At 44.8% G+C, this 25,892-nt stretch overlaps 1 long non-coding RNA gene across 1 annotated transcript in view; it reads left to right on the plus strand.

Moving 5' to 3' along the window:
* The window catches only part of LOC144822580 (uncharacterized), a 33,252-nt gene extending 8,991 nt beyond the window's left edge, over window positions 1-24,261 (plus strand). Inside the window, exons 2-3 of the long non-coding RNA XR_013608642.1 lie at window positions 17,091-17,336; window positions 20,710-24,261. This is a non-coding gene — a long non-coding RNA (uncharacterized LOC144822580). The remainder of the gene's footprint in view (window positions 1-17,090; window positions 17,337-20,709) is intronic.
* Window positions 24,262-25,892: the final 1,631 nt, after the last annotated feature.

The following is a 25,892-nucleotide window of genomic DNA, read 5'->3' on the forward strand; positions in this document are numbered from 1 at the left end:
TTTAACATTGGACTCATGGGCATTTTGTTCCCAGCTCTGTTCATTTTTTAATAATTCATCAGGATCTTCTTGCACTGTTACACTGGTCGATTGTGAACACACAGCTGGAATCTAAACACGCTCCCCACTGTGATCTGACTAGTGTATTACACTGCCCCCCCAGCACCATATTGGAGCACACAAAATCTTCGCTCTTTTTAGGTCTCGCCTAGCGTTGCAGCGCATGCAGTGCTCTGTGCCACGAGATTTTGTGAAGAGAGGGATTTCAGAAAAGTGCTCGAAGCCCCGCCGTTATTTCCATTGGCTGGCTTCACCGTTTATGCTAAACGGTGGCCTGGCATTAGAAATGAGCTGCTTGCGTTTCCTCCCTTTCTCCTTTTGGTCTGGCTCATCCGGACTGGATCACCTGCTTCACGGCTGTCGTGAAGCAATTTCTTATCTCAAGGAGGCTTGTTATATAAACAAGCCGTGAGATCCAGTCTGGATGGCCTGTCCCAGGAGGAGACTGGGCACCATGTGTTTATTTTAAAGTGAAAGCGCGATGTAAAAATAAACAGCAGTTGCCTTCCCGCAATGGCGACCGCTTGTTATTACTTGGGTTAGAGTTGAGATTCAACATTACACAGTCGGACATCATGGAGTTCACATGACCATCGCCACTAAGCAGTCTATGTCCAGATTATTTTGAGCATATAGCGATTGAGCTCATCCGTTCCCTTGTAACGTGGAGTGCTGGGTGGTGTTGTCACTCCGTCTCCCACCCGCAGAGAGAAACATTGTTTTCTTCAACAGTCCAGACTTAAAGAATGTCAGAAATAAAACACATCCTAACTACACCCCAACAACCAGCCACGCTGGCAACAACCTGACAGACGGCACAGTTCTATGCCAGGTGGAGTGGGTCACACACCTTCCACTCTTGTATTTTAATTCGAGTTTATCTCCAACAAATAACTCGAAATCCCAGGATTCAAAGAAAACCGAACTGGAGGTAGTTCACGCTGGTATCTTTTCCAGTCTCTGTACTTCGTAAAGTTGTGCGGACTAACAGAGCTGTGTGAAGCAATCGAAGGCTATCCGAAGTAACCTAAGGCTGTGGCCCACAGGGCCAGGGATATCAGGAGCTACAGAAGTGAGCGACATTAGCAGAATTCCTTCACTCCGTAGCAAACTACAGCTCGCACCCCTCTCCGTGAGTTCTGGTTTTACATTCCTGTTGAATTGCCTCCGACTTAACTCGCTATAGTGTATCACATTCTGCAAATCCTTGTCATGGATGTGAGTTGGTGTCCCTGGGTGCACGTCTGGGGTTGTTGGTGTGGGTTTGTAGGTCTCGCGACCTGCATCGAGCGGGCGGAGCGAGAATTCAAGTGGCGAAAACATCATGAAACCACCAGCTTTTTGCTGGCGTTTTCATGCAGTTCACGTGAACCACGTGTTCAAACATGAACGCGCATCAGCCTCCCTCCATTTGCCGCACATCAAAGGGCTTCGCCCAGCGTGCGCTCTGTGGCTTCTCGGCTTCTCCTCCCCTAATTACGCCGCACACAGCCTTCCTTGCATTTCTCCTCCCCCTCCCCAGCCAGCTTCCCCAGGCCGTGTTCCCTCATCCCTCGGCTCCCTTTCTCCGATTCCTCTCCATTTGTTCTTCCTTCCTCTACCTTTTCACATCCTCTCTCTTTGCCTGTCCTACTTCCTCTTCATACCGCTACACCTTCAGTATTTTCACAGACTGTGACTCCTCAAACGACCCACCACACCTGGCTGTACATCTCCGAGTGCTGTTGAAAGAATTGAGTGAAACCAACCCTTCAGGGAAAAAAAGGTAAACTGTCTGCCGCTTTCAAATGTTGAGTGCTTTGGCCTCCTGACGTTGGCGTACGGCTCAGTTAGCTAAATGCTCTCTGCTGAAATCTGTGTAGCTTGGAAGTCACACGTTTGAACTGTGGCAGCAGTGCTTTCTTCTTTCGAAGGCTGATGTATATATGTACGCTTACACGCAGCGCTATTAAACATTTAAACATGTTGGTTCGTGAGCCCTATATAAAACACTTCACTGCAGTCCTGATGAGAAGTAAAATTAATAAATCAGCAAGTGACTTAAAACGTACTGTAAACATCAACGACCACATTCCACAGCAACTGCCGTGTTAACTACATCAATCGGATGCCAAACACTGACAGCAAAGCTACAAAACAATTTCTTAAAATGGGAAGCGTTCAGAAACCTTGATTTAACACACAAATAAAAATAAACAAGCATTGGCATAGCCAATAGGTCTCGCTTGTGGGACCTTATAAGTATTTAGTTACAAGGATATTGTGCTGCAAAACTAAATACTTATAAGGTCCCACAAGCGAGACCTATTGGCAATGCCAATGCTTGTTGTTTGTGTCTGCATGCGTTCATCAGTTGGTGTCTGTTTGTGGGAGTCGGTGTGTGAGGATGAGGGGCACTCTCTGGGGTGCGGAGCCTGGATGTGAGGTGTTGTGCATGGGTGTCTGGGGTTGTTGGAGTGCCTTTGTATTTGTGTGTGCGTGGGTTGGTGTCTGTGGAAGTTGGTATGTGCGGATGAGGGGCGATATCTGGGGCACGGAGCCTGGATGCCACGGGTGTCCGCGGATAGGGAGGGCCATGCACTTCTGAGTTCACGCCGCAGTTATCTCTGATACACCCCGCCTGCACAGTGTGATCAGCTCAGAATACGACGAACAAAAAGTGGAAATGGTGCCGGGTGAATCTTCATCCGTAAACTGGAGGAGGGTGTTGAACTATGACGTTTTTAGACATATTAATGGATGCTGCTGCTACTTGCTCGTGCACCTGACCCCCCCTCCCCCCCAGTTTGATTTGAGCTCTTACCCACGCGCCCGTTGCTATGAATTTTTTTTTTTTGGGGGGGGGGGGAATATTTCTGCCCTTTCTCCTGTCCTTTTTTTTTTTTTCACGCACAATCCTCTCTGGCTCAGTCACTTTTCTGTACTCCCTCTCTCTTGCGCTCTCTCGTCCTTTTTCACACATTAGACCTCCCCCTGCCTCGCTATTGTCTCTTGATTCCATTTCTCTGGCGCTCTTGTTTTGCTGCCACCTATTGCATGGTGAAAGAGCAGGTACACAACTAAGACCCACACCGGTGATTTGCTTATGTGGTTGTCTCCCTTCTGCCATCTCTCACACCACCTGTACTTACACTGATCTGTTGGTGACATGATTTCAACTTTCTGTGACGCCAATATGTTACTGAAAGGATTGTGAGCACCCTGTGTATTGTTGACGGTTCATTACCCCACAGGGATTTATAATATGTGTTCATTATCCCCTTGAAAAAAAGCACAAACATTTCAGTCTGGGAGTTCCTTATACGTAGGCAGTGTGGTCTGTAAAAACCGGTGTGCCTTTGCAACAGTTAAACAATCATTGGCATAGCCAATATGTCTCGCCTTTGGGACCTTATAAGTGTTTAGTTATGCAACAGTTGATGTTGCACTAAGGATATTGTGCTGGGTAACTAAACAGTTATAAAGCCTCAAAGGCAAGTGGAGACACTGCAGACCTCAGGCTCTCCTCTGATATGTTTTGTTTACAAAATGTTTGGGAAATGTATTTTCGCCTGATGACCCCTGAAGGCACACCCAGTACATTCTTATTTTGGGTGACCCGGGTCGTAAATCATGGGGGGGGGGTCGGGAATTTGTGAGTGTGGCCTCAAAGTCTGACCCGCTCACCACCCCACACAAAGCTTTCTTTTACCCTGTGGTTGCCAAAGAGCCAATGATGTCCGGACAATTCACAAAGATGTTTCTGTGAAAAGGTGTATTTGTTTGTGAATTTTCGGTAAAAGTTTGCATGGGCTCAAAGGGGGAAAATATAGCTCTGTTAACTGAGGGCAAAGTACAGACTTCATTCAAAGTGTTGCCAGAATACCCCAAATCATGAAGACACTTGGATCCAGTGGTGGCCATTCCTTTTACAGATCATTTCATGGGGTGTGTGGGGCCAATTGGCTCAACTGAAGCATAAATACTATAATACCTCACGTTAAAAAGTTGAAGGAGCTAAAGAGAAAACGTTCTGACTTGGGAATGCTCGGTTTGAGCTGTTCAAACTACAATTAAAAGCTTAGTGATGTCATTCTGAACAATACTTTGTCTTTCAAAGGCAGTGTTTCAAGGTGAGTTCTATCTTTGAGTTCCTCAGTGCAAAATCGTTTTCAGCCTTTCTGGTTATTCAGGGAGGGGAGACAAACTACAAACTCTGCCCACAGCAGGTAAACACAGATGAGATAATACCAGATGCATGGGGCCCCTGCTGTCTCTTACTTAGGGTAGGTGAGGGCAGGATCCTAACTAGATCTCTGGATTGGTTGATCCGCTGCTTCGCATGTAAGGCTCGAACAAGCTCTGAGCCCCCCAACACCCAGTATAAATTTCTAGGTTTTTGAACCAGCACAGCGTTTATTTTGCATCCTTTCAAAAAGCCGGGTTGGTCTAAGACTACATATCAAGCGTTGGTGCTGCTGTGCTGGTTGTTTTGTGGGGACATTATTTCACCTCCTCTTGAATGCAGCCACACACTGCATGGGGAGCTCAAGCCGCCACACAATTTCACAGGCAATCTAGACTCACTGCTCGACTGATCGGAGCCTGGGCACACCTCAGCAAATGGCTTTGCACCTCCTGTGCCGCGCATGCATCTGAAATGTCCTGGCAGATTAACACTATGTCAATGGGTCACAGCCCTCCCACCAAAAAGCGTTGTGGAGCTTTCCAAACAGTCGTTACTCTTATAGAAGCAGCGCAGAGTTCTCCAGAGCCTGCTGGTTGCGAGGGTTGCTCTGGGTGGTGGTGGGGTGGGGGAGTGGGATTGAAACATTTCAGGTAACTATAGAATGAGTGCAGCTCAGGGTTTATAGGGTTACGGAGTCACACATGAGTGGAAATTAATGCTCCTCGCATAATTTTTGTCAATGGTGAAAGTGTTATTAGGGGTTAATCTTCCCTTCATTATGCCTTTGGGCATTAACACTTGTTTAGTCACCACCCTCCCTCCAACCTCCACCACCCCACGCCCCAATGTTAATTTGCCTTTCAGTAAGAGCTCATAATTGCATGGTCATTAACAGTCGCAGTCAGTTATTAACAGACCTGCTCCACATCATGTCTTTGTCACTCATTTGAAGACACTCTTCCTCGAGCAAGCCTGCCCTTCACCCCATCTCTGCTCTTCCAGTCTACTTAGTAGACAGGCAGACAACAGGGACCCCCGACATTCTGAGCCATCTGATAGGCTCAGCCAGCCTTGGCGCTTGATTGAGGGTGGGATTGACAGACGCAAATCTCTCTTAGTTGTAACAAACGTGACTGTCCAACCACAGGCCTCACAGATGAACGATATTCCGTAATAGTGAAACCGTGCCTACAAAGACGCACACTATGTTTATTTGGTAAAGGCTCCAGCAGTACACGTAGCAATCCCTAAACGTATTCTCATCTCACCCCTAAATGAAATGCACCACGTGCTCTTTATTCTAGTCTAGGTGAGAGTGGGGATATAGAGGCTGTAAGCATTGCTCAGTGACCCTGCACCAATTGGTAGGAAAACATGGCCACTTACTGGTCAATTGTGGTCAGTAAGGAGAGAACACACACTGTTTGATGCACGAGTCCACGCGATAAAGATAGCGGAAGCCTTTCCTTGGTATCGCCTAACTCTGAATATGGCTGCCCCAGGGTCACACGTGCGGCAGGGACTTGGCTGCTTAATTGCTCTGATGAGGTGAGAGGTGGTGGTGCATGTTTCAGTCACAGCTACACTGCAGCTTGTCGGAGTTTAACATTCACTCACCGGGGCAGTACCAGAGACTAGGAAAAATATCACAAGATAAACGACAATGGTGCCCTCCCCCCAAACAACCAATGAGTTGTCATGAAAACCCGCAAGTGTCTCACTCTGAAATTCCATGAATGTGAGCTAAAAATGTGGTGCACCCACACATCAGCTAAACACAATTTAGCTTCACACTTACAAGGGCAAGCAGGTGGCTTGATAGCGATGGCAGTTAAACACACACAGTGGCATTATCCTTTCAATATTAAAGCGGGACATATGATTCCAGTGAAGGGGGTGAATAAATAATGGGCATGCATGTGCTTACCTTGCCATGCTGTCCTGGTGCCACACAGCAGCAAGAGCAGATAACAAGCGCAGCCGCGTGAAAGCTAACCGAAAAACAACCTTTGAAATCTGACCCGAAACAGATGGCACACTGCGTGCCGCTGCTCGTAACCGCAAGCCGTAGGACGTGAGCGGATACATTTCCTGGGAAAGGTGGGACATGCACCTGCCTTTGCCCAATTGTGTGCTGTCTTCGCAAGCAAATCCCAAGAGAAAAATGATGGGGAAAAAAACACGCACGAGCGTGTGAAAAGTTGAGTGATTCCAAGAGGTCGTTTTCCTAGAGCAACGCATGCGTGCTGCGCTAGGCTCGACCTAAAAAGCAGTGAGTTCTTAAACACAGCTGTGCTGCATGCATCCTTTGTGTTCCCTTTGCTCTGCTGTTTGTACTGTAACTCTATTTTGGTGCTCACACACACACTTTCTGATCCAATGTGTTTATCTCCCCTATTGGGTAAAAAATAAGGGTTTGCCTCCGCCAAGTCTTTTTGTTCCCCCTGCTTTTCTTATGAGAAGTATCTTGTCATTGAATTCTGTTTGGAACAGAAGAGGTGACAACCAGTAAGCCATCCCTGGACATACTTTGTACCCAGAGCCTCCCACACAGAACTTTGCTCCTGCGTTATTAAAATGGCATTGCACTGCTGACTCTCTCCTAACCATAGCGATGTGCACCTTGGTCTGGCTCTCATGTTAACAAGTGCCACCCCTGTTGCATCTTGGCTGTATCTGCAATACTCTGTTGTGCCCTACAAGTCATCTCTGCTGTGTCTTAATATCCATTAAGAGTGACATACTCCAACTGGCCAGCTTACACCATAGTCCTCATCACTTATCAGCACCTTAAAATGGCAGCGTGCCTTGAAGTGGCCGACCTGTCCCGCCGTACCTAATCGGCGCGTAATACCAGAACCAGTGGCAACACATGGAACACTTTGATCCAAGCCCTGTAAAGCTCACCGGGAGGAAGAGAGAAGCAAATTGGTCCTTTTCGCAGTGACGATCACCTAAATGATTTCTAAACTAGCTAACAAACCTACCTGACTCACAACAAGAAGATAACCGAACAACCTACCTACCTACCTACCTGCCTGCCCTACTGCGGCTTTCAACCTAACACTCCCCAATGTGAGGTACTCCACGCTGCCTACAGCCTGCCTGCTTAATACAGCCAATTATCGAATATCAAGTTCACTGGCTGATGTGGGTTCCTCGTAGCTGGTACCCTCGAGTTTGTCCTCAACCTAAACTCTGGAAGACGTGTGGCCACGCCACTATAGTGTTAACGTGTTCAGAGGGAGAGTCTCGTTGGCTGCAGGGTCCTCCTCACCTGATCTATTACAAATTTACTTGACCTGTCTAACAATGACAAAGGGAAGACCGAAACAACACCAAAAAAGTGGGGCAGGAGCCTACATTGTCAGAATCCCCCATCAAAGCGAGAGCTGATATCAGCCACTATGGATATGATGCTCAAAAAACTGGCTGAAGTCCACAAAATGCAACACAGATTCCATGCAACTGGAGCTCACGGTGATCAGGGCGGACATGAGTACCATGAATAAAAGCCTCGTTGAGTCAGAGCAACGCTTGAGTGAGGTGGAGGACAAAACCTCACAATCTTCAAAAATAATCCAGCGCCTTCAGAGTACCACAGACTACCTTATAAGACAAAATGCCGAGTTGGAAGACCGCAACAGGAGAGGGAACAGTCGTATCTTTGGCGTACCAGAGGATTCCGAAACAGACGCTGGCTCATGTGTGGCATTCCTAGAAGCATGGATTCTCATGATCACAGGGATAATATTCCAGCATGGCTTTGATCTGAGCAGAGCACATAGAATCCCTACCTTCAATGCCCAGGGTAAGAAGGGCCCCCGCCCTCTGATTTGCAAGCCGCTTAGATACCAACACGTCAAATCCATACTGCAGTTCGCAAGGAAGAATCACCAGATCTCATGGTAGGGCCAAAGAATAATATTTACCCAGGATTTCTCCGAAGAAACTGTGGAAATACGAAAAGGATTCCTCCGGTTGAGAGACAAACTGAAAGCGAAAAACATCCTGTTCTCCTTTGCTGGTCCTTCCAGATTCAAAATGACTGAAAATGGCAAACATGTTTTTCTTCTCGGACCCCCGCGATCTAGCACGCCACAAAAGACTGCCCGACACAGAATATGGACCGGTCACGTGGCTCATCCAACAAGAGAACGGATTCATAGGACACTCCAAATACCTGAATCTCCGGCTTCCTGCCCACCATATACAGTCTTGTGTATATAGATCTTGTTAGCTATATTGTTTATAATGCTTTGTCTGTTCTCTCTTCCTGTCGATTAAGCCGCCACGATTATCATTTAAGTTTAGCTTCTACTGTGCACTCTCTTATCCAGTAGGGCTTTCATTAGTATTTTGTATACCTCTGGTTATGCAGAGCACTTTTGATAACTGTGCCAGCTGCATTCACAATTGTTGTCGGCCTGCACTGTTCTGTTATAGCCACCATGCCGCTCTATAATTCACTTGTTGATTAGTTAATACCTAGGCTAATAATTACCTGTTTAGGGTCTATTATGGGCTCCCATATAACCTGTCTAGCCTGAAGTTCAAATATCCCAGTTAAATCCTCTGTTCTGCTAAGTGACGGTACTGCCGTCGCACACTCTAATTTTCTTCCAGGGGGGGAGGGAAGGGACGGGACGGGAAGGGATGGGGTGGGGGAAGATGGGGTAGGGAGGGGTCAAAATTGAGGTTGCTAATCTCATCGGTCGTTTCCATTTGCTTTGTTTCCTGTTTCTTTTTTGTCGTGAAGGCTGTCTCATCTACGCTACTGCGCAGATCGTACACTTCCATATGTCTACTCACTAGTGCTGTACCACGAAACATCCAAATAGTATTCCCACACTAGACTTCAATTGGCTTGAATTGACTGACTCGTGTAGCGAAAATAATAGATTAGATGGCTATGACTAATTCCCTAGCCGAGAATCTCACTGTAGTCTCATTGAATGTCCAGGGTCTCAATCACCCTGTGAAAAGACGGAAGGTCTTCGAGTACCTCTCTAAGTCCAAAAGGGATGTCATCCTGCTCCAAGAGACTAAGCTATCAGAGGAGGACACACGCTTTATTAACCTTAATTGGATTTCCCACATTCTCAGTTCCTCGGCGAATCACAAGAAGGGAGGTGTGATCACTCTAATCTAAGTTGTCGGTCACCGCACATACACATGACGCGGACGGTAGACTATTGATTACCCACCTGCTGAGGGATGATGACCCAATCCATGTGGTGAATATTTACGGCCCCAACTCTGATACACCTGACTTTTGGGAATCAGTCTCCCAAGAGATAGATAACATTCCACAGGATGAGCTCCTAGTTGTAGGTGAAGATTTCAATCTTCCCATGCACCCTTTATTAGACCGACATTCAAAATGCTCATTCCAGCCTTCTCACTCCCACGAATCACTCGCACGTCTATGCAATAAATTCCTATTAAAAGACTCCTGGCGGCTTCAACACCCTGACGGGAATGACTACACCTTTTACTCTGCCCCACACAACTCGTACTCCAGAATTGACTATATCCTAATCTCCACGCCTTTCACTCACCTCATTGAGGAAACAGACATTGCTCTGAAGTTGATTTCCGACCATGCTTGCATTAGCGTGAAGCTTGCGGGTTTCCACTCGATCTTACCCCCCAAAACGCTGGTGCTTTAAAGACTAAATCCTATCTGATCCCGCAAACAAACAGTTAATAGAAAACGCCATAAGTGAATACATCTCACTTAATGACTCTCCTGAAATGCTCACCTCCACAGTCTGGGACGCGCTAAAAGCCACAATTAGAGGGATTATCATTGGCATCGGAGCTAGAACCAATAAAAAACTAAATCTAGATCTCGACAGACTCGAAAAAGACATCAAAGCCCAAGAAATCATCCATTCTACTGACTTAGCCAACAAACTTGCTTTAGAGCAATTGATCAGTAAGAAATATGAATAGAACACCATCGTAAGCAGACTAGCTGGTGTCTGGGTCAATAAGTTAAAAGCCCTGAAGCTTTGCGAGGGGAATGGAGCTGGGAAACTCCTTGCTTCCTACCTCAAACATAAGCAGAAATTGCTTACCATAACCTCAATCAAGAACTCTACTAATATCACACATACCAAGCAGGGGAAAATCGTTGACACTCAAGTCCTTTTACGAAGACCTCTACAGGAATAAGATGTAATTTGACCCGGCAGCTTGCACTAACATTTTTTTTTTTTTGCAGAGTTTTATATAGCGCGAACTAAATCAGGTATCGGAGCACTTTACATAGCACCAGTTACGTTACATGAGGACACACATTCATTTTAGGCACGGGGAGATTAAGTGATTTGCCCAGAATCACAGGAGATTTTTGGCGTTGTTACCGAGACTCGAACCCAGATCCCCAGGTCTGTGTCCGAGGTCGAGCGCCCTAGCCGTTAGGCCAACTTGATGCCTTAAATCTACCCAAACTCACTGAAGACGAGAATACTACATTAGGTTCCCCCATTAAAGACACTGAATGCCTGTCCTATTAAATCACTTAAAATCAACAAAGCTCCGGGCCCAGATGGGTACTCCGCGACTTTCTATAAAGCATTTGATGAGTCACTAACCCCATTTTACAAAAGCTCGTCAATTCGATAGACTCTTCTGGCAGAGTTTCGGAATCCATGGGTGAAGCCACCATAATCGTTATCCCGAAGGAAGGTAAAGATCCCCTCCTAACTAAAAACTACCGCCCCATCTCACTCCTAAATCTGGACTGCAAAATCTATGGAAAAATTTTAGTGAGCAGACTAAATGCCATTCTTCCCAAATTAATCAGTGATTCCCAGGTGGGGTTTTTTTAAACACCGTTTATCCAACGACAATCCACTACTCTGCCATATCCTAGAGAGCCAAAATTACACCCTCCCCAATGGTGGCCATAACCCTTGACGCTGAAAAAGCATTTGATATGGTCTCGTGGTCCTTCATCAGTCTGTCAGCCTTTAATCTAGGGAACTCCTACATCACCATGGTAATGACCCTTTACTCTTCGCCGTCTGCCAGAATCGCCATCAATGGTACCCTTTCAGACTCATTCTGCCTACAGGGTACCAGACAGGGTACCCTCTCTCCCAGGCCCTGTTTCTCCTAGCCCTTGAACCTCTTCTATTAGATATAAAACAGGATAAAGATATAGCGGGAGTGGGCTTTGGTGACCCACAGGTGAAACTAGCTGCTTATGCTGACTACATTTTAATTGCCAGAGACATCTATAGAAGCTCTCATGAATACCATTGACGGATACTCACTCTACTCGGGCTGCAAATTAAATCGTGACAAGTCTGAAGTAAACCCCCCTGAACATTCTTGGTATCGGGGATATGCTAGGCTCATCATGCCTTACATGGCAAACTGGCTTTATTTAATACCTGGGAATCGAATTTGGCATCTCTCTCTTCTTGAAACTCTTCAACACAATGAATCGATCACCCTAAACAAAATTAAAGCTCAATTAGATGGCTGGTCCCCCCGCTTTATAACTTGGTGGGGAAGAGCCAAGACCATTAAAATGATCTCTCCCTTAGTCCATTATCTCATTATGATGCTCCCTCTCACCTTATCCAATGACTTCCACCATAAATTGGACAATCTTCTCTCTAAATTCCTGTGGAACGAGAAAAAGGCTAAGATTAGCCTAAAAAAATGACGCCTGGGTAAATCCATTGGTGGAATTAATTTAGCGATTTTCAAATTATAACAGACGGCTTTCCTTGCCAAGCAAGGCTCTTACTGGCTGACACCACCAGCTGATTACGTTCTTGTCTGGCTTACTGTCTAGAGGGCCCTTATTAAAAACCTTGCCCCAGCTTCCATCCTCACGGCTTAAACGAATACGCCCAGTTGCTCAACATCCATTTTTAAAAATACAAGACTTGCTCCTCTCTAACCATATAAGTTGCTCCGAATAGGAGTCACTATGACACTAGACGAAGAAGGTACAGAATACTTGAGCTGTAAGTGCGCGGACGGAAGCATTTTTGCTGCGGTTGGATCGAAAAAGCATCAAATAATCGCGCTGTGAATAGCACAGGGTCCGCGCCAGCTATACTTTTAAATAAAATTGTATTTAGGGGATTATGTTTTTATTGTAAATAATGCCACTTACTTGCACAATAAAAATCTAAAACCACACGCTGCTTTGCGGACTATCACCTGTGATCTCAGGGCCATAGAGAGGGTAGTTTTGACAGCCATCTTGGTTGACAGTCTAGTTGCTGACGAGCTGCACTAGACTGCCTATTTAAAACAGCCAATGCAAGCGCGCAGCGGGTGCGCCAGAGGCAAGCCCGTCTGCGCCCGTCCGCGATCTGACCGCGCCTAGGGCCGGTCACGCTGCCCAAAATTCCAGTACTTGGGGGAACTACATCTCACCAACGGCGGATACCCTACTCTCGGGAAGAGTTGCTGGCCATAGACAACCGGGAGATTACGCCGCTGAATATGTTAACGGCAAGCATTAAAGCTGTGGCCTAATTAACTGCAGATCACTTATTAAACACTACTCTGAGATCTTGTGTGGTAGAAGATTTAGATCTCGACATGATGTTTTTTACAGAAACTTGGACCAATGATAATTCCTCATTTGAACTAGGCCTGGCGTGTCCACCTGGTTATAAATCATTGCATAACCCCAGACTGACGGGCAGAGGTGGAAGTGTGGGGATGATCTTCAAGGAGAAATGGAATTGTATTCCCTTAGTTCTAGATGAAATTAGAGGAATCGAACTTTTGGGATTCACTATACAGGGAACTAAGGGAAATTTATTCTCAGGAGTAGTGTGTTATAGGCCTCCGGGACAAGCTACACACTATCAGCATTTTTATGAGACTATTACGAATCTTGCCCTGACTCATGCTAGATTAATTATACTGGGGGACTTTAATCTCTGGGAGAATGGAAATTTGGGGAAACACCAGAGAGACTTACAACAGACCTGTGCGAATTTGAATATGCAACAGTTGGTACATCAGAGCACTCATCAAGGGGGGGCATATATTAGACTTAGTATTTGCCAATGAAGCTGGAACATCAATACAAGACATCCTACCCCAAATATGGACTGATCATTATCTCGTCCTTTTTACTACTAGTATAGGTGCTCCACAGGAAGGAGAAAAGGCTGCGAACACATATAGACTAGATAGGAAGTGGGCCAGATTGAACAATAATATGGCGCAAGCTCTGGTTGAAGAGCATGATCATTCGACCTCCTCCATTGAGTCTGTGGAGGAGAGCTATCAAAAGTACTGTAGCACCATGGTTAGGAATCTAGACCGCCTACTACCAAAGGGTAAAATTAAAAATAAGGAAAAGCTCTCAGCCCCCTGGTTTAATGCGGACCTAAAGGAACTCCGTCTCCTTCGCAGAAAGGAATTGGAGAAGACCGTATGAAGATTCAGATAAAAACACTTCAAGCTAATCCAAATTAATTATAAAACAGCCATTGCTAAAGCAAAAGCGAACTTTGCTACCACAATTCTGAACTCTACGAATAGCACAAACTCTTTTTAAGATTTTTAAGGATATCACTCTGCCCCCTAGTCAATGTAATAAGATAACTGCCTCACAACAGCTTTGTGATGATATTGCATGTTATTTCCAGGAGAAGATTAATAACATTGTTGGGAACTTAGTTTCCCATAACACCCAGCCTATAGATACTGAATTGGGGGAGCCAAGGATTGAGCTAAGCGACAACTCTTTGCTAACTTCGTTTCAATTATTTACGGAGGATTTTTTTGCTAGCATGGCTCATAGCATCACCTCCGGCTCCCCATTAGACCCTGTTCCCCACAGAAATTGGAAACAATTTGGTAAAATTCTGTTTCCACAGCTTCATAAAATTTGCAATCAGTCTCTGGAAGAAGGTTGGTTCCAGCTGTATGGAAGCAAGCAATGGTTTCTCCGCTGCTAAAAAAAAAAACATTGCTGCACTCCACACTACCAGCCAATTTCTCTCCTCCTCTTTCCAATAAAGATTCTGGAAAAGACAGTTAGCAGAACCCTATCAAAACATCTTGAGGATAACCAGCTGTTGGATGCATTCCAGTTTGGTTTTCGACCAGCGCATGGTACCGAAACTGCATTGACCACAGTGATGGGCAGTCTTCGACTGCACGCCGACAGAGGGGACGGGTCGATTCTCGTCCTAGACATATCGGCGGCTTTCGATACTGTGAGTCATACCGTGCTGCTGCAAAGACTGGAACAACGGAGTGCATTGACCACAGTGATGGCCAGTCTTCGACTGCACGCCGACAGAGGGGACGGGTCGATTCTCGTCCTTCTAGACATATCGGCGGCTTTCTATACTGTGAGTCATACCGTGCTGCTGCAAAGACTGGAACAACGGAGTGAGAGGAAGAGCTTTTGAATGGTTGCAATCGTACCTCCTGGATCGCCAACAGACGGTGACCCTAGGACAGTTAACATAAGTTTCCCCCCGTCCATTATGGAGTCCCACAGGGATCATCAGTTAGTCCCATTCTATTTAACATGTATTTGAAACCCTTGCTGTCCATCATTAAGTCCTTTTGGTATCAGCGTCATAAATTACGCGGATGATACTCAACTGATTTTTTTTTTGTTTTTTCCCCTTGAGGGCAAGCAGGAGACATCGCTAGAGGCTTTCCAGGAGTGCATGAGGAAAATGGCTGGCTTAGGACTAACTCACTTCAACTGAACGGAGGTGATGTACTGTTCAGTTGCAAAAATTCCAAAGTACCCTACGACTGAGTTCAGGCTCACTCCAGAGGAAGACTCTCTAAGCCCGGCTAGTACCGTACGAAACCTCGGAGTGCAAATGGACGCCAATCTTCAAATGGTGTTGCAGGCTAATAAAACCATTCAAGTCTGCTTTGCGCTAATCCGTATGCTGCGAAAGACTCTCCCGTTACTACCAGATGACTCTCGAGCCATGGTAGGGAGGAGTATAGTGTTAAGCAGGTTGGATTACTGCAATTCCCTGTATTTGGGGACACCTCAGTATATTATTCAAGGACTGCAAAGTGTGCAGTCTGCAGCAGCTAAGGTGGCTTTGAATAGACCATGGAGCTCCTCCACAACTTTGGCACTGAGGGAATCTCCATTGGTTACCAATAAAAGAACTAATTAGCTTTAAGTCACTATGCATCGTTTTTAGGGCGTTTCATGGACATGGACCACTACCTATGCAGAATAAATTTAATTGGTATGAGCCCACTAGACCTCTACGGTCCGCAAACACCGGCCTAATTTTGGTTCCCAGATTTAAACGGTCCATAATGGGTGGCAGGGCCTTTAGTGTGGCAGCTGGACAACTATGGAACGGGCTGCCACAGAATCTTAGGGTAGCCGACTGCCTGCTGGACTTCAGAAAGGGCTTGAAGACCTTACTGTTTCCTAGGAGCTAGCCTATCCGTTATCAACCTTGAGCCGCAGTTATAGCTGTTACATCTTTGTCTGAGCGCCAGGATGCCCGTAGGGCGATAGTAGCGCTATATAAAAACGCATTACATTACAACCAATCAATAAAATACAAGGGGATACCTCTTAACGAGACTTGGATCAACAAAGGGCTATTCTTCCCTTACCAACTGTTCTGTAATAGCTACCCGCTCTCCTTTAAAGAAATCCAAACCAAATATGGTCTAGTAGCCACAGAGTTCTATAACTTTTTGAATATTAAAACGGCAATCACTAAAGCAAAACTGTCCAAAAAACCTTCTTCCCTCCCAAGCTATTTAGCCTCCCTTAATAAGTTGGGACACCAGGTCTCCAGACTCTATAAAATGCTTCGCCCACAGCACTCTAACCTCACTAAAGAGCTCCGACAATTTTGGGAAGCCTACTCCTCATTGCCAAACTCAGAAGGAGAGTGGTCCAAAACATGGGAATCAGCCACAAGACAAAAGATAAGCCCTACTCTTTCCCAGACAAAAGTTTGGCTTCTCCACAAAGCCTTCTGGACACCAGCGCGTCTCTTTTCACATAACATTCGGGACAACGCCACATGCTGGAATTGAAATGAGAAGGATGGCGACCTAGAACATCTAATACTAAGCTGCCCACGTGTTAAGACATTCTGGGACAATATATTTACTTTCATCACAAGGATTTTCTCCTTCTCCCCTACCAGAGAATTCTCTACTTTAGTGATTGGCTTTACCAGAGCTGTTTCGCTGTCAGAGGATGACAGAGCCTTACTTGACCTCATTTTCACAGCTGGAGTGAAAATAATACTAAATAACTGGAAAGACACCAGCAAGGCCTCCTTTAAAGGCTGGCTTAACTGGATCACATACTTGAGAGGTGCTGACAACATCTCACTCCATAACACCCCATGGCGACCCCCGCGTTGACACATGGACGTCCCTTGACAATTACTTCGACTCTCATAAACCCCCATGACTCCCTAACATACACCCTCCGCCCATTAGGATTATGGGGACTATGTCTGCCCACCTCCACTCTTATTCAATAGCCTCTTGTCAGCTTTGGTTAACCTTGCCCAGGGAGGGTTGCAATCTGTGTATCAACACCCAACACTTCGGTGTAGATGCTAGTCATGTAACAAATGTCGGTTATCATTTTGCCTTCACTTAATACTGCATACTTTTTTTGTTTCTGTATTATTTCTATTTTCCTCAGCTATTCAATCTATCCAGATCTAAGATGATGTCATATTTCCTGTTTTATTATTTACACTGCCATATCGTTTCAACTTAGATGTGTCGCCTATACGCTCTTATTGTATGTCTTTTTGTATACCTTTGTTCTGTTTTTGGAAACTGCCAATGAAAATTTGTGAAATCACAAAAATGTGTTTATTTTGTCCTTGGGTAGAGTTTCAAAATACAGCATCTCTAGCAACAGCTCAACACTACCTAACAACATTTACACTTCATCCAGACCTGCAATGGTTGTTACCAATAAATACAGCCTATGCCAGCTGAGGCTCGACCGCTTTGTCCAGCTAATGCAGTGGATGACTGAGTTGCCAACAGAATGTTCTACCTAGGCTACCAGCGATTGCACTCTCAAACCATTTAATCTGAATTACGATATAAGGACTATGAATTTCAACCTGAGGTAAGTTGCACTATTTCTTTCTATTATCTGCGCTTGGATCCTTTTTTCAGATAAATGGTTGTCTAGAAAGTTCCCGACCTCCTATTCAAACTGCATAGTGATGACCAAAGTGGTTTGGTTGACCACCTTAAAAGTCATTACACTCACCTGAGTTCTTGCTGTATAGTATTCTTGCCGCCTAGTATTCTTGCCCATGCCGTGGAAATTGTACGGGGAAAGCTAAAGGAGTTTAGTAGACTGCCAATAAAGTAGGGAATTGTGCCACTTGCGTCACTGTCAATTGGTTTTGGCAGTGGATCCTTCACTTAGAAGCATGTTCCACCCCCTTCTGCAGCTCTCTACTTGTAAACAAATGTGAGATACAGATGGCTGTACATCTCCCAATGCGAATACAACCCTATATGTTGTTCGGTGTGCTTAGTTGACTTGAAAATGTAACCCTAAATTCATTATCAGCAATAGTAAAATGCATAACTATGTCTTAAAGTAATTGCATCAATAGAACATATCTCTAGATTACAAACAAAGTAGTTTCTTTTTAATCTTAAAATTACTTGATGAGATGAGTGCAGAACAGTGTGACCTTACAATGTGAAAGTATCGGCTGGTTAGAGGTTTCACAGGGCTTGAGAAATCTTAAACATGTTACTAGACCTGCAGGTCTAACTTAAATCTTCTCGACCGAACTGTAATGTACTGCACCCCTTAACTAGTCTCAAATTGTGTGATCCTAGTCAAATATTTTGCCTTATGGAGACGCCTTTTTCTTCATTATCACGTAAGAGATCACCTTCAAATACGCAAGTTCACTATTTCTGCTGTTGTAATAACTCTTTACTTATTAGAGTAAATGTTTGCTTCTTGTATAATCGGAATTGAGCCCACCTATAAGGTACACATGATTCCTGGTCTGTCTCTCACTTCACTAATAGTATTGTCATCTCGGTGAGAGCAGGAATATTTTCCAGTTCGTTTTAAAAGCTCACTTTTCATAAATATATTACTAAAGCCTGATGTGGTAGTGCACGTTTTCAACTTAAATAGCCACAAGACTTTCCCGCTAACGTAGTTTGACTGATAAAATTATAACGCACAAACAATGTCTGGAAATTGGGTGTCAACTAAAATATTTAAAAAATGAGCACATCACCAAGTAAAGTGTTCTGATTTATTTTGATCCTATAAAACTTTTTTTTAACCAATATTACAAAAATGTCTAACTAGTGAAATTTATATTTGATATGTTTGAACAGTTCACTTAACTATTTCAGTGTAGTTTTAAGAGTCTAAAATACTACAGCCTTTCATTTCACATGCTTTGTACAGCGCGATTGTCAGTCAACTTTACAAAAATCCTCGCCAGGCTCACAGTAACGAAGGAGGGGGGGGGGCCCTCCTCCACCAAAGCCAGATGTCTAGATGGCTCCCCCCCCTGCCCCACCTTCAGTCTGCAGCGCGTTGCGGGTTTGACCCCCGAACAAAGACCAGGCTGAATTCCGCTCCCGGGCCAAAGTGCCGCCCGCTCCACCTGGAAGTCCTCTTGCTGCACTGCCGGTTGTCTTCTCTGCTCCTGCGGACTCCGGCAGATGCCCCGTGCCGTCGGCAGCCCACAGCACTCCCAGATGGCGAAGTGGAGAGAGCCGGTGGGCTCTGATAATGGCTGATGTCTGTGGCAGCTCGGAGCGATCACGGAAAGTGTCCTAGCTTCCCACCATCTTGGCCATGCCCCAGATAACATTTTAAAGGCATCTTTATTGCTCATTCACTTTGTGAGCAAGTTGAACATCTGTTTTCCACTCACCAGAACGGGCAAGTAGGCACTAAAATAGTTTGTCACAATTAAATCTGGCTCGCCATAGCGAGTGGATTTTTCAAGCCTTGTTTCTATTGCTACAGCCCAGAGATGTTTTCTACATCCAATGTTTGAAGCTTTTTGTACAATGAGTATCCTATTGAACTAAATCACAAGTTGGAGTTGTATGTTTTTAGAGACTATGGGCCATATCATCCTCACCATTTGCGATTTCTAAATAGTGATTTTTAAGGAATCACTATTTAGAAATCGCAAAACGGTATGTATGTAGGAAATCGCTTCTTTTTAGCGATTCCTTAACATTCCTAAATTGTGATTGGCAAATTGCTAATCGCAAATTTCCCATTCATTTCTATGGGCCAGGTGGCCCATAGGAATGAAGGGTAAATTTGCGATTAGCAATTTGCTAATCGCAATTTAGGAATATTTTCAAGGGTGCAGGGGTGTCACAAGAACACCCTGCTGCACCCCTGAAAATGACATGTGTGGGCATATGTCGCACATACATTACCTAAGGGCATGTATAACCGTCATATGCCACCTTTGGATTTTAAATAAATTGCTTTTTCAAAAGAATTCGCAACATACCACCAACTAGAAGTTGGTGGTAATTTGCGAATCCTTATGGGCATTTTTGCATTCATTTTTATTTGATACATTGCATTTAAGGAATCGCACAATTTGCGAATCCTTAAGTGCAATCGCAAAATAAGGAATGGCAAATTTTGCGATTCCTTATTTTGCTCGTAAAATGTTTCATAAATTCCATTTAGCAAATTAGAATTCGCAAAGGCCGAAATTCTGCGAATTTGGCCTTTGCGATACATATGGCCCTAAGTGTCTGATTCTGAGTCCAGGAAACGATTTTCACTTTTGATTCATTGCAGCAGTTGCATTACTCACATCACATGTAACTCATTCACTGTCCTCAAGCATTAATGGTACTCAATAGAAAGGTTTATTTCCATTACCAGTGTACTAATCTGCTAGTCCGTAGTCCTAGCTTTGCAAAGCCCTCTTAAAGTCATCCTCTTCCAATGTAAGTGTGGTATTGACTACTGCTCATTTGGGGGAATGCTCACCATTCAATATAAGGATGCTGATTACATTAGAGCTCTGCCTCCAGTCCTATCTGAGAAATCTACTTAAGTAAATTGGGAGAATCTAGATCTTGCTAACCATCGAACTAGTCAGACATGGTTCTATTTCACAGTTAATCTCCTTAGCTCCTCTGCCTAATTCACCCCCGTGTCCCAGGTTAGCACCTTCCAAAGTATCTGTGTGGCCTCTGGCTATTCTTATGTGAATACCTTCAGCACTCTAAGCGCACAGCATTATATACTACGACCTCATTCTCTTAACCAGGTCTTTCCTTGTTAGCTCCAGATTCTAATTACTGTTGGGTTGGTAGCACAAATTAGTTTGGTCTGAACCGCTTAACCTCGGAAAATAAGCGTTCTTTCATATTGATTTTGCAATTCTATTGTGTTCATTATTTCTTGATGATCTGCAATGTTGGTGCTTAATATTTTAACTTTTCTGCTTTCTTTTTCAACTTAGGTCATAACCTCAGAGGTAAAATGCTGTTAAACGTTACATATCCCATCGCTCACGATACTGTGGATTTCCACTATCCAAAGACATTAACCCCAAATTATGAATGAGAATGAAGGCCTCCTGTGGTCTTATGAAGGCATTGTGTATCACCAGAAATGTGCTTCCATCTCTTTCCTCGCAATCCAGAAGATGCAGATCTACAAACTGGATGTTTTCTCGGATACAAAGGTGTTTGAAACAGAACATTTACATTCTATTCCTTTTGTTGAGATACTCCAGTCTCACTTTTAGGGTGACCTAAGTTTTGATGGAGTTCTGTGATGATGCTGCAAAGACTACTTCTACCATTGTAATGTAGATTAGAACACAATTATTGAAACACAGCTTGCAATTCACGAATATAGTCTGTGGTTGGGTGACAGCACAAACGTGAATTATGGACCGCACCATCCTTTTTTTCAGCTCCTCAAAAAGTCCACAAAGATTCTTCTATTCAACTGACCTGCCCAAATCTTGCATTAGTGGCATTTCCTTTTGGTGTTGTGTAGGCGAGTAGGATCTGCTTCTTATGTTCACCCACATTTTGCTGGTGTTTTTCGACTTTAGTCTGGCTGGGGCCCTGCTATCCAGGACCCCAGCCTAGCTGCTTCTTCTCTAAAATGATTCCATGTACTTTAGGTACACTCCAGTTTTGTTACTGGGGTACCCTTGTGAGTCCCTATTATATGGTACACCAGGTACTAGGGGCATAGGTACTCCAGAGGCCTACCAGGGGCTGCAGCATGTATTCTGTCACCCCTGGGAAGCCTTCCAAAATGACATCACAGGACTGCTACTGCAGTCTGGGTGCATGCACCCCTTACTTGGATATAGGTTACGTATATCCACCTTAAATCACTCTACATATAAACCTATCAGTCACCCCTATGGCAGGCCTTATCAATCCTGAAGGCAGGGGGTCTGGGTTTTGTGTGAGAGGGTGTCCATACATGAGCAGGGCCCCTCTGCAGCCTTCAGAACCTATTCTCTGGGGCTGTTCTGTGATGCAAGCAGACCATATATTCTTAAGTGCATTATAACGTTGCAGTAAATGCTAACTTTGGAATGGCTGCACGGAATTGTGTCGTGTTTGGTGTCAAACACTTTGGAATCATACCCCCTGCCAGTTCTGGTGTCGGGGGTAGAATTTCTCACTTCTAGAGGGAGAGACCTGTACACACCGGTATACTCGGTGCCAGTTTAAAGAGCCCTGGCATCACAAAATAGATGCTGCAGCTACAGACCTGAGTCTGGCCTCCTGCTGCTGGACGAATCTCCAGCAGGGGAGGCCTGTTTATAGGTTTCCTGTCACAGGAGGTGTCACCACCTCCCAGACAAGCTTTAGTGTATTGGGGCTGGGTGGGAGCACTCCAAGAGTGCTTTGAAGTCTGCATGGGGGGCACATTTGGTGTCCCTGTGCATAGCCCAATTCAAACCGGTTGGAGTGGCTACCAGCCCCTGCTCTGGCACGAAACTGAACAAAGGAAATTAGTGTAGCCACCCCTCTTTCCAAACCCTCGCATAGGTGGGTCCCCAGAGTATGTCCAACCCCTTTCTTTGGTATAAGAAAGGAACACCTGACTACAGGACTTTAGATTACACCTGGATGACGATCTGCCCGACGCTGGATGACTGAAGAATCTCCCTTGGAGTAAAGGAGTTACTCCCCTGCTTGGCAGGCACCAAAGACGCATCTGACCGGTCTGCATGTCTGAAGCTCCTGACGGACTCCGAAGTAATTGCAGCCCAGGAGGTGGATTTCAAGACTTCTCTGAGGCCGACCTGAGTCCCCAGCAAAGCTGAGACACGCAGCCCTCGTGAGAACCGTGGAACCGGAACCCCTGGACACGTGCACATTTGCAAGTGCATCAGCTTCTCGCCGTCCCTTGAGGCTGTGCATTGGGTTACTCATATCCCTGACCCCGAGCACCTTTTCCACTGAAGATTGCTGGCCTACCTCCACGAGTGTTCCGTGAGTCGGCCCTTTGCATTTTTGCTCTAGGTACCTTCGCGATCGCTGGTCCGTTGGCGTGTTGGTCCCTGAGAAGGCAACTGTGACTTTCCTTGGGCTTCCCTGGTTGCGCCAGATGTGCCCTGACTCTCTACCACTTGGTGAGGCCCTCGGTCCTTGCTTGTCTGCACCGATGCATCTTTTCTCTTCCTGCGTGGGTTACTGTTGCTATGGCTTGTTGGTTCTAATCCGGGCACCGACACCGCAGCTATTGACGTCCTTCGTGGGACAGCTCGAATCCAGTTCCTGGTCGTCGATGCATCTTGGTCCTAGTGGCTGCAGAGTCCAGCTTCACCTCTTCATGCCTGAATCACCCGACATTGGTGGGCATTCGTCTATCGTGTCACTGGCCAGTGACCCAGACTCTGTCCCCGCTGCTTTCAGGTTCTCCTCATCCTCGCTCCAGGCTTGGATCACAACGGACACTTTCCAGCAGCAGCACTTTGCAGCAGATCCCCATTGAAATCCACGACGATTCCTGACACCAAAAGACACCTATGCACCTGGCTTCCCGGCTTCCCTGGGTGAGGTAACTCTAGTACTCCGGTGCTCCCGTGAGTGTTTAGAAATAAATACATATATATTTTTTTATATATATATATATATATATATATATACATACACACACACCCATACCTTGTGTGGATCTCTTTTCATTTAGCCATTCAAGAGGTTATAATCTGGTAAACTAAGCTGCTTTACACTCCAAGACTTAGCCTGAAGGCTGCTCTCCATAGCTACCACTCTGATAGCTTTCAATAAAGGTTGTCTTAAACCTATCATCCATAAGGGTCGTTTGGACTGGTGAATAGTGGACAGCATATGCCAGGCTAACTTCCCACATGTTAAATTTGTTTTGAAAGTACATAATCCCTTCTCTTCTACGTGAAGCACATCTGAATGAAGAGGTTTTTCTTCTGTGGATTTAGAATTGCAAACTTTGTTCCTGCATGTGTTGGCTGACTATTTCAGCCATGGATGGAACATTAAAGTGCTGTGTCGCAGTTAGTCCTAATATTCTTAGCTTAGGGCAAGAGTAAACCCCAGCATGTAAGTGGAATTTCCTAGAACTTGAAAGTAGGGAGGACCTGGTGTCACAGGAGAAGAGTGCTTTTTCTTTTGTGCACAACATATTAAATCATCAGAAGCTTGAGGAGTTTAGTGCCTTAGGTGGTTCTAGCTAATCTCAGAATATTGTGGAACAATCTGAAGAATTAAATGGAATGGCAGTTATTTGGTTTTCTAGTACAAAACTATATCAATCTCTGCATGCACATGTATACGGCAGGATCACAGGAATTATTTTTAAAGTTTATTTAAACGCTGTACAGGTTTGGAAATATTTATTTATGTGAGACTCATTACTTAACTGACTAAATCTTGTTCTTTAAGAGCACTGATCACTTTGTAGCAACCCTACAAGACCACTGATTATGTACACCTAGCCCCATCCTCTGCAACTAAACGATCTCTTTAATAAAGACAGTTTAAATGCAGCAACTGAATTAGCATGTGCATAGAAATGGTTACTTTGTCAAAGTTGCCATCTGAAGTTCCCTGTTTAAAAGCGAGCGTTAATAAAGCCTATAGATCCACCTATGGGAGAGCTACCATCTCCCAGCTCTGTAATTTTCTTTTACGCATGTTGTACAGCTGTGCAGCATGGCCCAAAGTCTAAAAGTTAGGAAATAAAGTAATGTGATGCGGCCAGCGCTGGCTGCGTGGAGGGGCGGGGAGAGGGAGTGTGTGTTTGCCAGCCATATTGGTTTTCCTATTTAAAGAAACCTTCACTAAAATTGAAAAAGCACTGGATTTCGCCGTGATTGGGTTAAAACAAGCATGTGGGCTGATAACCATCCATTCCTAACCCAGCATAATCAGTTATTCAAGAAACTGCAACAGCGTAGGATTATTTACGTCCTGTTTTCAATTTCATGCTTGTTTTTACCCAATCACGGCGAAATGCAGTGCATCTTCAATTTTAGTGACTGTTTTCTTTAAATAGGAGCACCAATTTGGGTGTTTCAGGTTGAGAAAGGCAGCTTGACTGCAGAAACGTGTCCCTGTTATGTCCATGGATCTGATGAAGCCTATGCTTAAACGAGAGAACCCCCACGATGACGAGTGCTGGCTCCTCCATCAGATACAGTTGGGATTTCTTTAAATGGAATTGCACTTTTTTTGTATAGCAGGAGTGGGTAGGCAGATGGGGCAGGCAGAGGAGCAAGAAGTACTCCAATCCCAGGGCAAGCAACCGCAGAAGGATAAGATTCCAAGCAATCAGTACTTTGTCCACCATGCTTCACGGAAGGGAGTACCAAAGAGCAAGTGAAACCATAAAGCACTGACCAACCAAGAGCCAGCAAATAGGAGCAACAATGAAGCTACCAAGTAGTAAGTAATGAGTGGCCTCGAAGCCATTTCTTTTTTCTTTTAATGGAACAAATCTTTTTATTTGTTTTGAAAGACAATCCTGCAGCAGTACACAGCTGTATGCCTACAACCACATTATGCGGCAGCGTGGAATTTGTATACGACTCAGAAACTCACCGCTTCAATGCCTACAGCCCGGAGGCTGGCAGCTTTATTTTATTTTTAAATATATGAAGTGGAAAGAGTTCTTGGAAGTGACCGCGCATGCTCTGTATCGGGTGAGATAATAGTCTACTTATGTTGTTCCTAGCCTAGAAGTAAAGCAGTAATTGAGATTAACTTTTATTGTCGACCTAATTATGGCCAAGCTTCATATTCATTTTTATATAGAATTTATGTTACAAACCATATTCCTTTTGCTTTTGGGAGAAATTCTGAAGTATGCCTACTCCGACAATGAAATACACTACACAGCCAGGCAAACTAATTTTGAATTGTATTAGTTCCCTTATGCAAAGACAAGGGAGCCTTTTGCCCAGTTTTAATTTCACTTGTCAGATTTAAAGGTTATATGCAATACTAGAAAGCAAAACCCACATATTCACTAGTATTATGATTGGAATTTTTACATAGCAACTGGAATTTTTACATAGCAACTGAAACGAATTCAACAGTATGCTGCCTCACAGCCAGCCTCCATTAGGGGAGAGTCTTCTGCCTTGACTTGTATGCCTGTAGACTTCAGTCGATGGTGATTGGGACC

The sequence above is a fragment of the Lissotriton helveticus genome, chromosome 3_1 (genome assembly GCF_964261635.1).
Source record: "Lissotriton helveticus chromosome 3_1, aLisHel1.1, whole genome shotgun sequence".
In the NCBI taxonomy this organism is placed as follows: domain Eukaryota; kingdom Metazoa; phylum Chordata; class Amphibia; order Caudata; family Salamandridae; genus Lissotriton; species Lissotriton helveticus.